Here is a 14,575-nt window from a genome sequence, read left to right as displayed (position 1 = left end):
ATCTCTGGGCTGTAGCCAGACTTTGCTCCCATCAAGAGAAGCAGAGCTTCACTCTCATTCCCAATCAGGTCTGAACTAGGCAAAGTCTTCTCCTTTTAACTCCTCACTCTGTGACTCACCTTTGTGGAAGGTGCAGTTATGTGAGGCCAGTTGGGACCACAGGTTTTCATTAACCCTTTTATTGCCAATGTGGGGCCAATCTGCCCTATCATATGCAAGGAAATAATCTAGCAGCTATCAGCATAGGGAAGTAGTCAATAGGACTGGAATTCTAATTGCTGACTAGAACTGGTTGAATTTTTTTTTCAATTAAAAATAGCCTTCTTTTCCAAACTTGTCAGTGTTTCATTTAAATGCTTTTTAAATGGCTCTTTTTGGGGCAAAAAACTAAATTTTGTTTTTAAAAACAACAACAAAAAATTTATCAAAAAATGTCACTGAAAATACTTGCCATTTTCCAACCAATTCTACACCTGGCCAATAAGTCATTTTTAGAATAGCAGCTGGGGAGGTTTAACTTAGCTAGCTCCAAGTAGGGGGAGAGATAGTTCAGTGGTTTCAGCATTGGCTTACTAAACCCAGGGTTATGAATTCAATCCCTAATGGGGCCACTTAGAGATCTGGTGCAAAATCAGTACTTGGTCCTGCTACTGAAAGCAGCAGCCTGGATTCCATGACCTTTCAGTTCTATGAGATAGGTATATCTCCACACATTTTTATATTAAGTAATCTCTTGGCATAATTTCACCAGCACATGGGTATAAAGACCAGATCACAGCCCCTTTTGTGCAGTGTTACATTTTCAGCCTACGCCACCTCTTCTACGTCTCCAGAGACAAGAGGGATTTAAGATGCATTTGCATTAAAAAATGAAATACAACAAAGCCTGTAAGTTCTACTTTCTAGGCTCTTCCAAACCTAGGCCCTGACTCTGCAACATTAGCTGTGTAGAACAATCCCTCCAACCACATGGAGTCTCACTGAAGGCCCATCTATGCATAGGTGCAAGGTCTTTTGGTGTTTAATATACTAATGCTACTGTTTCCACCATGGATGTATATGACTTGAGGATAAAAATATTCTGCATTAAGTCCTGACATAGTGCATCATTTCCCAGTACATCAAGCCACACAGTGTGGTGACACAGGACAAGCATTCCCACATGTGATATAGGGAAAATTCAATTTTCAATTCTCTGCTGAATGGTATAAAGCATGAAATGCAGTCATTTACACTGAAAATGATTCTTGTAAATTGATAACCACCATATTTTTCAGATTCATAAAATACAGTATATAAAGACTGTAAAATTTGAAATGTAGTAGACAGTGGTTATTACTTGAGGCATCCTCGGTCTCTGCTATAAAAAAGTCAAAATCATTTCTGTTGTCTGTCATTACAACAGATTGCCTTTGATTTCTACAACAGGTAATTCTCTTTCTGTTTATCTGAGGGATGTATAGACACATTTCTCTACCTTTTGATTGTTCACTTTGCCACTTACATTATATCAGATGAGGTCTGGTGACAATCCTTGCATCAAAAGCTTATTATTGGACTCTCAGGACATTTCTAAACTGCAATTAAAAACCTGCAACTGGCCCGTGCCAGTTGACTTGGGCTGTTGGGTCTCAGGGTAAGGGGCTGTTTAATTGCAATGTAGTTGTTCAGGCTCAGGATGCAGCCCACTTTCTGTGTCCATCCCACCTTGCAGGGTCCTAGAGCCCAGGCTCCAGCCTGAGCCTGAACGTCTACATTGAATTAAACAGCCCAAGTGCTGTGAGCATGAGTCAGTTGGCACAGGCCAGCCATGGGTGTCTAACTGCAGTGTAGATGTACCCTCAATGAGCAGGAAGTTCTTTTCCTCTTAGGTGATTTTTTAACATGATGCTACGACAAAAGCTAGAAGTCTTGGACATATAACAAGTTGAATATCCCCAACCAAGAACAAAATCAATTACAAATAAATATAGACTTTTTCTTATACACCTTTGTAATCATATAAAAACATATTTATTAGAAATGGATCTGAGCTGCAAAGTTCAGATCCATGTCCAGACATGGGTGTTTGGCTTAGTCTCATCTTTAATATCTATTTGATAAATTTATTTGATAATATTGATTTGATATTTTTCTCTATATACCAATAGACAAAAATCTTTGTTGTGAAGTAGTGAGGATTGCTACAGACACAGTATCTGACACCAACCCACAAACGCAAGGAAATGAAAAGTTAAGCTACCTAACAGTACATCCTTCTGATTCTCCACCCACATGCACACACCTTGCCATCACCAAAACCATCATACATCACAGACCAATCACTGCATCTTTAATTCTGCACCCCTTTCACCTGCCTGCACATTACCCATTTACCATTTTCAGAAAGGACAGTGTTGGAAAGTGGGCAACCCCCATCAATCTTTCTGGTGTACACCCAGCCCAGTCAATCACGATTGTGTGCGCCTGCTCACCATCAATCAGGTTTGGGTGCACAGTGATTAGCTTTTCTGTTACCACCAGAAGATGGCTAAAAAATTAGCCTAAATCCAACACTGCATTTTCATAGCTATTACCCATTTCATCATATCTACTCAAGAGTCATCTCTCTGCCAAGTTTTGCATGACAGAATCTTGTAAAAGATTTATTGGTCAACAAGGAACAGGGATTCCTATTGACAGTTTTCAATACTACAACCTACCTTCAAAGACTTTCCTCTTAAAAATTTATGAAGAGAAACCAACGAAAAGCTACAGAGAAAATTCAGAGCTTAAAAAACAACTCTGTGGGAAATTTCCTAATTGGTCACCTGCTTATAGAGAAAAACAATTTATGCCCCATTTTTAAGATCATTATGGAACCCTGCCTTACCTATGGAGCCTCTACTCAGCACCTCCATAATGCCCAGAGGAGGCATAAATAAATGCAGATTCCATCATGTTTCCCATGAGCATGGGAACCTGACTATAACAGCTTAAGTGCCAATAGAAGAAGCTTAGTTAATAGGTTCTTGGTTTTCTTTGGCTTCAAATTCATAGCACAGGTCGTTTTGACATGTTTCTGTTCCTACCAGGGAAGCAAAGAAAAGTTGAAATATTCACATCACCCAGCTCAGCAAGAGATTACGTATGCATGGTCTTTGAGGCAGAACAGGAGCTGAAGAAAGAAAGAGCTTGAGGAAACACAGCTACTCATCCCCTTCTCAAAGCAAAGAGTTTCCTCACTTCCTTATCTAGCCAGGTGAGGACTGCAGACAAGAGAATCTAAAATGGGAACAGGAGGAGTTGCTGTTTCACAGTAGTTTCTAGAGCTTTCAACCTCCCTGACAGTGGGAGCAGCAGGAACAGAATTTGATACAAGAATATCCACATCTTTTAAAGGACCATATCTCACAAGTGGATCCCATCATCAGCAGATAAGTAATAGATTATTCATATATTTTGGATAATAGCTCTCTTTCAGAAATCTTAAAATGTTCTAAATCCTAAGGAATTGCAGTAGGTATTTCAAAATTTTCCATGTAAGATTCCTATCACCATCATCCTTCCAAGCCCTCTTTTAATTTGTTTTAATATCAGTACAGATTCTATATCCTAGTCAAGTCTGAATGGTGGCATTTCTAGAAATAGGGGTGGGAATGACACAAAGTTTCAAACACTGCATTGATTTCTTTCATCTATGCCAGAAGAGATTTCTGGAGAGGAAATGTTCTGACCCTAAAACTTCTAGCACTATATTCGTGATTTTTCATATGGGAATCTCTGATAATGAAAAACATGATTTTATCTACTGCAAGACATTTCTTGTTTGTTAATTTTAAAACTGAGATTTGTCCTGATTATTCTACATTTTTAATAAAGACACCATGGCTTTTCCAGTATGGGATACAAGATAATCACTATGTTGTATCCAGCAAAGTTTAAAGTGTTTATGGGCTCAAGACATTTGTTTTGCATAATCCCACAAAAGCAGAGGTATTTGTGCAAGAAAGGAAATCAGCCGTTTCAGAAGTTGTTTGTGTCATTGTCTGGAGATTCAGTCTTGGACACAGATTGGTGTGTGTGTTGTGATAGGGTATACAAACCTTACATTGGACAGGGCTATGGAGCTGCTCTGGGCTCAGGTAGCCCCGCCCTGCCACAGCTGCAAGGTGTGCACAGGCTGGAGGAGGAGCTTAAAAGGTCAGCAGCTGAGTAGAACAGGGAAGAGAAAAGACCTTCAGCCCCTGAGGAAAGGACTGACTGAAGGTAGGAGCTTCACAGATAGCTGCTTCCTGATGGCCCCTCCTTGAGAGAAGGGAGGCCAGATTCTGATGCACCTTGAGAAAGAATCATTCCCTTCTTTTTCCTGTTAGTTCAGTTTATTTGCAGTAATTCCCTTTGCTTTTTATTCATGGACTACCCTGGAAGGGGAGAAACTTTAAAGCCATCTTTCCTTAAAATAGCTTTTAGTATTGTTCTTCCTTGGGACATTATGTATTAGATGGTGACTGAAGCAACAACCACGCTTTTCATTTACTTTGTTCAAATATGGTGCAAAAGGACTCCATGCAAGAGCACTAAAAAGTAAAAGCAGCAAAGAATCCTTTGGCACCTTATAGACTAATAGATGTTTTGGAGCATGAGCTTTCGTGGGTGAACACCCACTTCGTCAGATGCATGTAAAGGCAGGCATCTGACGAAGTGGGTATTCACCCACGAAAGCTCATGCTCCAAAACATCTGTTAGTCTATAAGGTGCCACAGGATTCTTTGCTGCTTTTACAGATCCAGACTAACACGGCTACCCTCTGATACTTGACACTAATAAGTAGTATTTATAATATAGCTGAGTGAATGAGTTTCAACTAATAATTTATTCAGTGAATTCACACTCTTTCTGCCCCTGGTATATTTGCAAGCAGATTGCAGTTCCCTCAAATTTATTTGTTAGAATTAAATAACCTTTTTTAACTTGTTTTTACCTTCAGGGACTGATCACAAACTGCTCTTGTAGCATATTTGAAATTTATATTGGAGTGCTGGTAATTAATTTGGTCAGATAAATCACATGGTATGGGTTTTATTCCCTGTCTGGTAAGCATTCAAGCAGTTCCAGAGGTTCTGGAACTGTTTTTATAGTGCAGGTGCTGAGAGCCATTGAACCAAACTGTAAATCCTGTATATAATGGAAACCACTTCAAGTGAGGGAGTGCAGCAGCACCTCCAGCACCCATTTTTCCAGCACCTATGAGCAGTTCTGGTGCAAATATTCACACATGCAAATGTAGAATTTGCTTTCAGATTGTATTTACACATGTGACTTCGAAATTCACGTTCCACAAATGTTTTTGAAAGTACAATCCATTCTCACACTTTTTAAAAAAAAATAGAAAAGTGACAAATGGATTTGAAGTAAATTTATTTAAAAAATCAACTAAAGATTCACAGAATAGTTTTCACTATTTGCCCTGTTCTGGTTTATAATTGTTGAACTAGGAGCATTTTTGTTTTTCTTTTCCGTAAACTGTGAAATAATGTCTGAACTGTCATTCCCCATAAGTCTCCTATGTCTACTGAACCATTTAAAATTGTTTTCTGTGTGCTTTATAATTACATCTTTTTTGTAATAACTGAAAATCAATAAAATGTAATATTTAAAAGAAAAATCTTAGCATGAATTTTTCATGTGCAAATTCAACCATAATTGGATTGTTTTGAATATGACAGTGTAAGGCTTTGTCTAAATACTTGAATAGTTGTCCATGTACATACTTGTGCATGTTCCCCATACCCTCACTGAGTCTCCACTTTGAGTGTGCTGTAGATGGGTATAACAAGGTGTACACATGTATACCCACAACCACACTGCTGCTTTTGTTATGTGACAGTAGCACAATCATTTCAGGAGGCAGTATCCCAGGGTTCTGTGCATTACAAGAGACTTTCTAGCTGGATCTGAGAAGATGGGGTTTTCAAACTGTGCAGGGACTGTTGATGGCACCCACATGCAAATACTTTGCCCAATAAAAGGGGCGAGTGAGTATGTGAACTGAAAAGGACTTGACTGACCACAGAGGCAGATTCATGAATACCAAAGTGGAAAACACTGTAAAGGTTAATGACACCAGGCTGATGAGGAGATGGGAAGTGTACTTGAAGGGGGAAGAAGGGACTTTATGCCCCCCAGAATGACATTGGTCACTCTAATGTGTTTGCCAACAATTATGTGAGGAGGGGGGACCTACTCCTAACTTGGCTCTTTATCCCTACCATGACATCAAGAACCCTGGAAAAGGGGAATTCTGTTGCAAACTCAGTAAATGCAGAATGGTCATAGAGTGTGTATTTGGCATCCAGACAAGTGCATAGGCAGAGCCAACAAGTTTCAGGCTATCACTGTGACCAATGCTGTTAGCATAATCATCACCTGCTGCACTCTGCATAATGTATCTGTGGGTAAAGAGGAGTACATCTGTCCAGAGTGGACACTGAACGGGTCTGGTTTACAAACTCTGTACAGGCAGCCAGATCCTCACCACATGCACAATGGTCCTGGGTCTCAACAAGCAGGGGAAATCTAGGAAGTCATATGTACATATCTTGGGACAGCAGGGAGAAAGAAGGTGACATCTGCCTGTGCCAAGGGACACCTTCACACCCTGGACAGATGCTAGAAAAGCACATGATGGAACACTGGCACATACTTGTGAGGATACATAGCTTTGTGAGGGTTTTGTTCTCGTGCAGCCAATGGTCATTTGCTGTTTGTTCTGTGACTTTTCACTCATTACAGACAATGATAATGGTGTATCCACAGGATGAACACCTTGGCAGTTGGGCTCATGCTATGGAGGGTGGTAGCTGAGTGGTTTTGTGTATATTATGTACAATGCTTTTGTGTTAATGGTCATGTTTGTTCACAAGGCTGTTATTGGGAGCACTCAGTCTGTCCTAACAACCTGATCAACATTTGTTAGAAAGTGTGAATTTCCTCCCCACCTCTTCCTTCTCAACGATCATTGTGCATGGGGGGGGAGGGAAAGGGGGGCTTGTGGAGCACTAAACCAAGATTGAAATTGGTTGAATTTTTTTTTTGTTTGAGGGGATGTAGGGTGGTGCTGTTTAATCACTGTACAGTGGCAGATGCCATTATTCTTAGGTTTCATCTACAGTAGAAGCACTACAGTGGTAGCTGCATTGCTGTAGTGCTTCTGGTGAAGACACTCTAAGCCAGTGAGAGAGAGCTCTCCCAACAACATAGTGCTGTCTACACTGGCACTTAGGTCGGTTTAACTTAAGTTTTTTGAGGGGTGGCTTATTCACACTCCTGAGCAACATAAGTTATTCCAAAGTAAGTTCTAGTACAGACTAGGTCTCACTTTACTTGTTTCATCATTCTGTAAACCAAGCCATAAAGATGTTTCTCTTCCCAATTTGTGTTAAGTTCTGCTACTTTTAAAACTACCAGTGCTTTCTAAGCACATAACAATGCACTTTCTCCATCCTTCTTTTGGAATTCAGATACTTATGGACCCGGGGGCAGGTGAAGTTACACAAATTCAGACTGAGAATAAATTGTAAAATTTTAAAAAGGGAACATAATTAGCCACTGGAACAACTTATCAAGGATCATGGTGGACTCTCCATCACTGACCATTTTTTAAATCAAGAGTGGATGTTTTTCTAATAGATCTGCGGTAGGAATTATTTTGGGGAAGTTCTGTGACCTGTTATACTAGAGGTCAGACTAGATGATCTCAATGGTCTCTTCTGGCCTTGGAATTGATGAATAAAGCCAGCAAATGTATTTATTTTTATTTAGATTGTGGTAGCACCTAGAAGCCTTAACCATGATCACAGCCCCAGTGCAAAGCACTGTACAAAGATAATAACAGACAGCCACTTTCCCAGACAGCTTACAATGTAAGCAGACAAGATGGACAATAAATGGGGGGGAAGATAGGCACAGAGAGGTGAAGTGATTTGCCCAAAGGCATTCTGTAAATTAGTGTCAGAATGATGGTAGGACACAAGTCTCCCCATTCCTGGTCCAGTGCCCTATCCACTAGATCATAATCCCCCTCTAATCAGGCTCCTTTTGCAGATTAGTCTCTAAAGAAACAGGAGGCATTCTTTGTCTAAAGTCCCCAGAAGGAATCCCGGTTTGATTTGACAGGTTTTGAGAGGGAGCCAGCCCTGCCATGAATATATACATGGGTATAACTTTTGTAACATACGGAACCTTGTATCTGAGGAATTCAAAGTACTTTAGACAATTAAGCCACACAACAGTTTTTAATCACCTTATGGAAGCCCCTCTTTACTGACTAAATTGGTTATTGTTCTTTCAATCTCTGTTAACCTAAAAAATTGGGAGAGAATCCTGGGTTCCTAGACATTTCACATTGAGCCCTGCCTATTGACAGCCCAGGCCCTCTACAAATTCCTGGCCCACTAGCCGATTATAGAGCGCAATTTGCCTCTTCTGGGTGACCAAGCTCCTTGGGCCGAGTGACGTTCTGTGCTGGGGGAAAAGGATGTTTGACAATGTAGTCTTGCATCTTACAAGAAATGCATCAGTTTTTGGTGGAAGTATGCTACAATAGCCCTTTATATGGTGTATTCCTACAGCTTCTCTTCTGAGCAAATATAATATGATTCATGTGATGCAATGTCTGCACTCATCCAAGCAGTATGGGAATTTTTGGTGCCTGGTATGTTTCATGGGTCTGCATGCATTCTTATTACCTGGAAGTCTCTACATAGACCCCACAAGGCCATCTGCTGAGTGCTAGCATAGAAGAACAGAACAAGAACACCTCTGCATTACAGAACAGGTGGGCACACAAGTATCTTGGTAATATATTCTAACATGACAACTTCCTTTTGAAACCTCCTGAAACTAATCAATTAGCCAGTTGCAAAACATACAGGAAGCAGAGTGGCCAGAATAAATTACAAAATTTCAGAACACTTGGACTACCAAACCTTCATTTTGAAAATTCCACTACTTTCCAGAGCACCCCAAACTGAGCATTATAGTCTCTGTTGCATGTCCAAAGAGCCCCCTATTCTTGAAAATGCCCTGCTCATGTGCTTTTCAACTCTCTTTTTAGTAAAAGGCTAACCTTCAAACATGATGTTTTTCAATCTTTTAGCTGAAGCAGTACTTACTTCATAATACTTTCTAGAGCACACAGATAACAGATCTTGAGTTTGCTGAGAGTTATTTTTCTTAGAACAAAAGTTATGCAAATTAATTCCTTTTTGGCTCTATCTGATGATTTTCTAATTGATGAATTCTATAAAAAGCACTTCTCTTGTCTTGCAAAAAAATTGATTATATAAGTATATTAGACAAACAATACAATGGGCTTTAAAGTTTTCACCTGTGATGTATATTTTATACATGGCCTGCATCAAAGGGACCATAAAAAGCTATTGATTTTTGTCTTTATTCTCTTTGCTATTTTGTATTCCTGGGTTCATAAATCGCTTAGTTTGCATTTATCAAAAGAAAAATACTGACTCTCAAAGAAATGGTAAATAAAGTTTTCTGTCTCCACACTTACAATAGAAGAAATTATTAACATGACCATCTCCATAGTATCTGATTGTCAGGAAAGAAATATATATAATATATTTCATGTGTTTTAAGGTTGGAAGAGACTGTTCGATCATCTAATCTGGTCTCCTATATAACAGACTATAGAATTTCGCTCATATTCAGCCCAATAACTTGCAGTATGACATCCACCCTAGGTATTTCAGGTAGTTTGGAAAATACTCTAATTTACTTGTCAGAATGTAGCATTGCATTTTTGGACTCCTCATATGCTATCAGGCACCATTAAAAATGTAGAGTTGGAACTAATATTGTTTCTGTCTGACTCGCATCATGTCTGTTCAACAATTTTCATTTTGTTGTTGTTCAACTAAATTAACTCCACACCAATTTGATATGGGGAGATGCACAGTAAGCTACCTTTCCAACTGTCTGGGTTGTACTTCACACTGTTCTGGACCAGGGATGCTAAAATACTTTGTGATTAGAATTTAGAAATGAAGAATAATGTGTTTCATCCGGTGGAGTGGAACAGAAGCAGGAATCCAAAATTGAAATGTACAGTTAACTACAGATTCCCCATACACCAGTGCACATTTATTTCCTGCACCTGTACATTTACTGCAGGGACAAGTAGAACTTTCTTTTTAGTCTTTACACTACAGAATATTTATATATTCTTTGGCGTATATAAGTGTAGTTTATCATCCTCCTTATTACAGCCTGTTGCATTACATATATAGAGGTCACCCTTGGGCAGATGGTGATCTTTTATAGGACTTTCCCAGGAAGGAGGGCTGAGAGAGAGTAACTTCATGGACCTGGTTTTCCCCCCCGCCCCACCCCTCACATATGCTAGTGTAAATTACTTACTTCATCACAGTCAATGTAATTAAACTAGTGAGCAGGCAATGTTCTGAGCCTTCAAGGAGGATCAGACTGTGAGTAGAGCTGTGCAAATAATGGATTTTTCAGGTTATTGGCAATTCGGGAAAAAAATAAAGTTCCGGTTTTGCCAAAAATGAAGTTTTTCAAGATTTCCAGAAAATCAATAAATGGGGGGAGGGATCATTTTCGGTTGAACAAAACAGTTTGCTCGACCCCAAAATGAAATGTTGGTTTTCAACCCATAAGTCATGGCTAGCCTGAACGTGATTTTATATACTTTTTTCCTTTGTCTCCTTGGCATATTCTCATCGAATAGAATTTGTGTAAACTCCCTCCATTTACACCAAGTGTTTGTCATGCAGTTCCTACCATCCACATTCATGTTGCCATCATGGCTCAACACTGAAACCAGATATTTACATTTTTGCACAGACATTAACTCTATGCCATATGGCTTCTCATTGTCCCTCTCAATGAAACATCGCATGTATTCCATCTTTTGTCAGCTGATTCATAAACAACTTTATTCTAATGTAGCCATACATGTTATAGGTCTGTAGTGGGCCAGCGTGGCTCCCTTCCTCCCCAGAGAGAGTCGAGCCCTGCTGGAGGCCAGAGTGGGCGGAGCTACGGAGCTCTGAGCCCACCCCTCCCAGGGTCTGTCGGCGACCTGGTACTATAAAAGCCGGCCCTCAGAGCTCAGTCAGGCCCCAGAAGCTGGAGAGAACAGACGTCCTTCAGGGAGCCTGAGACTGGGAGACTCCAGCGACCCAGAGGAGCTGCCCCGACTGGCCGGAGCTTCCCCTCACTTGCTACCCAGAGAAGCCGCCAGAGCTTCCCTGCGCCTGCTGCTACCCGGTGGAACTGCCGGCGTTACCCTGGCCCGACTATCCCGAGGAACTCCCGGACCTAGCACTCAGCCCCGGTCGCGATGAGCCTATGCTCGTGGACCCTTCAGAGGCCGATGTTAGGACCCAGGTAGGCCCCGAAGGGGAGTACGGAAGCAGCCTGGGGGCAGCCGACCCCAGTCAGGCTGCGGAGTTGCCAGAGCCTATGTTAGTGTGTTGTGGTCAGGATCTCCACTGACTGACCAGCGGAGTGACAGCTGCTGTTAGGGCCCTGGGCTGGGATGCAGTGGAGTGGGAGGGCCTGCGTCCCCCCTGCCATCCCACTCCAGGCTGGCAGACTCCCCCTCTCCCTGGCCTGAGGAGGCCGATAACTGTTATTGTTGCTCAGGCCTGACTCAAGGCCTGAGATTACTGACTCAGAGTTTGCTGTCCACCCTGACCTAGGTTGTTACGGCTCCGCCCTGCTGGAGGGCCTGAGCCCCTAGCCCGCTGGGTGGACAAGTACCACCAGGACCGCCGGGCTAGTTTCCCGGACCAACCGGAGTAGAGTGGGCTGGCGTGGCTCCCTTCCTCCCCGGAGAGAGTCAAGCCCCGGCACCACGCGTGTACATGGTCCCTTTCCAGTTTGTATTTGTTTTCTCACAACATACTGACATCAGCAAAATCAGTGTCTGTGAAGCCTCTCCTTTAATCTCCTGCATCAAGGAGTCCATTCCAGTCACAGCTAGGAATGGGCTTAAGGCTGTGAATGACTCACTGTAGCCACAGCTGCTTCTCACTACAGTTGTGTTACCCCTTGTAATGCCCTTGATCGTCTGAACGTATGTCTCTGGCAGATTGTGACTGTAGGTATCACAATAAAATTCTCTAGGAATTCTGTCATAAGTCTTCTCTAAATCCACAAACACTACATGTGGTTCCTTGTTTCTCACTGTACCTCTCCTGCAATAATCAAGGGGCAAACACTGCATCCATTATGGACCTTCCTGGCATAAATATGAATTTGTTTTTGGGAGGATCTGGGTCATCAAGTAAACTAAGTTTTTTCTTGATAATTCTTTTGAACCGTTTTCTCCATGTGACTTATGAACTTGATGGGCCACTAAGTACCACATCTTTGCATTTCTCTGTTTTGTTTAAGATAGGAAGAAATGTGCTCTTCCTCCATTCATTGGGCATTTTTCCAGTTCAGAGGGTTAAACTGAAAAAGTTTGTCATCATCAACACTCCTTCATATCCTAATGCTTTTAAATGCCTCAACTGTTATACTGTCATGTCCCACTGCCTTCTCATATTTAATCCTCTTTAGCACTGTCTGAGTCTGCACCATGGTGGCAGGTTTTATGAGGCTGCTGCTTACACATACTTCCCTCAACAGTTTCTCCATATTCTCTTAATTGAGCAGTTTCCAATAATACCTCTGCCACCCCTAATTTTTTCAGGGTCTTCCACCACCACACTGCCATTTCCATCTTTGGCACACTTCACAGCTCCTCTTGTTCTTTTTTTGCCTAGTCTGTATAGTCCCTTTTCTTCTTCCCTTGTTAGTAGTCCTATGTATAGGGCCTGAAATGCCTGACCCTTAGCTCCTGCAACTGTTCTTCTTGCTACTTTTTTTCCAGCTTGTATTCCTCATAAGTGTCCAACATTCTTACTTTCTGCCATTGCTTAAACCTTTCCTTCTTTACTGCCTACTGCACCTCACTGGACCATAACCACATCTCCTTGCTGAAGTGTCCCTCCTTTCATTTGGCCACAGGCAGCTTATACACTTTCTATAAAATGTTTGGATATTTGCCCCCAAATCTTACTGGTATCATCATGGTCTGTTTGGTCATTTTGCCCAGCCTCTGTATAACTTCAATCTTAAATCTAAGACTAACTTGTCCATCCAGGAGCCTCCCCACTTTTATCCTTTGTTCCAGAACTCCTCTTTTGATTTCCACTAGTCTTTTCATCCAGAAATCCACTACAAGCAATCTCAGTTCCTCTTCAATCTGCTTTCCTGGGATCACTTTAGCCTCATGTTTCTTAGATCTCTTGAAATGCTCCTCCTCCTTTACAAAGTATGTATTACGACAATTAGACCATGATCTCTAGCTAACTCTAAGATAGCCTCACCAGCTTCATTTGTGGTTCCAAAGGCTCGTCCTCCATAACAATCTTTGTGGCCCCTACTGACAGGGCTGGCTTCAGGGTTTTTGCCGCCCTAAGCAGAGGGGGAAAAAAAAGCCACGATGGCAGATCCTTCCCTCCAAGAGGGACCGAGGGACCCACCACTGAATTGCCGCCAAAGAGCCCGACGTGCCGCCCCTTGCCCTTGGCTGCCACAAGCACCTGCTTGCTGGGCTTGTGCCTGGAGCTGGCCCTGCCCACTGTGTTTTCCCACCTGCCCATTGAGATCCCATCTGACAATAAAGTACTCAGCCTGTGGTACTTCACTCATCACTTGGTCTAGCACTATCTGGAATTCCACCTTCTCAATCATACAACCAACCTGGAGCATTTATCCTCAAACATTAAATATTTGTAATCTGCCAAGTGCTATCCTAAATTTGATTAGCTGATCATTCTTTCTTTTGATGTCCACTACCTTATCCTGTAATATTTCTGCTATGGTTATTCCTTCTCTGTTCCTACTTGTTACTGAGCATTATTTTGTAACCCTCCCTGATATTCATGTATTTTTGATCCCTTCCATTTTGTTTCTTGTATATATATAACATGCAGTCTCCTTCTTTTCAACATCTTGACTATGTCTCTTGATTTCCTGGTCATTGTTCCTACATTGAAGGAAGCCAAATGTAGCTCTTTGGCTCACTTTGTTAGCTACATATTCCCAGAATGTGGTAGCCTTTTCCTACTTTCGACAGCTGTCACATGAAGTGGTCATTTGTTGCTTCTGTGGGATGCCCTAGCATTGTACTGGTATGCTCCCTGAAGCCAAAAACTTATAGTGCATGTGTGATTGGCACAACTTTTACAAACCAGCTGGGCATAGCTGATGTTCTTGGTTTGAAATTGGAGTCTCTTCTCTGAGATGGACTGCCTACCAAGCCCCATGTGCCCAGAACAGTCTGGTTATAAGGCACCAAACACCCACCTTTCACATCCCTACTTTCAGTTCAGAACATCTCCAAGTTGAGAAGGCAAGTGGCAGGAGTTTACCTGTCAGAGGGTATATATTATGCCAGCTGCATGGGGCACTTCTAGGGAGTCAGAGCTAGTACTCAAACTTCCTTTAACCATGATAGCTTTTTAGGAGGTTGATTGCTTGATTTAAGAAAATTCCT

The 14,575-nt window shown here is 41.6% G+C and overlaps 1 pseudogene; it reads right to left on the bottom strand.

The window, feature by feature from the left end:
* LOC127044723 (uncharacterized) overlaps positions 1 to 13,788 on the bottom strand; it is a 74,313-nt pseudogene extending 60,525 nt beyond the window's left edge.
* Positions 13,789 to 14,575: the final 787 nt, after the last annotated feature.

This window comes from Gopherus flavomarginatus, chromosome 2 (genome assembly GCF_025201925.1).
Source record: "Gopherus flavomarginatus isolate rGopFla2 chromosome 2, rGopFla2.mat.asm, whole genome shotgun sequence".
NCBI lineage: Eukaryota > Metazoa > Chordata > Testudines > Testudinidae > Gopherus > Gopherus flavomarginatus.
Note: the sequence above shows the minus strand (reverse complement) of the source record. Positions and strands in the feature narration are given on the sequence as shown.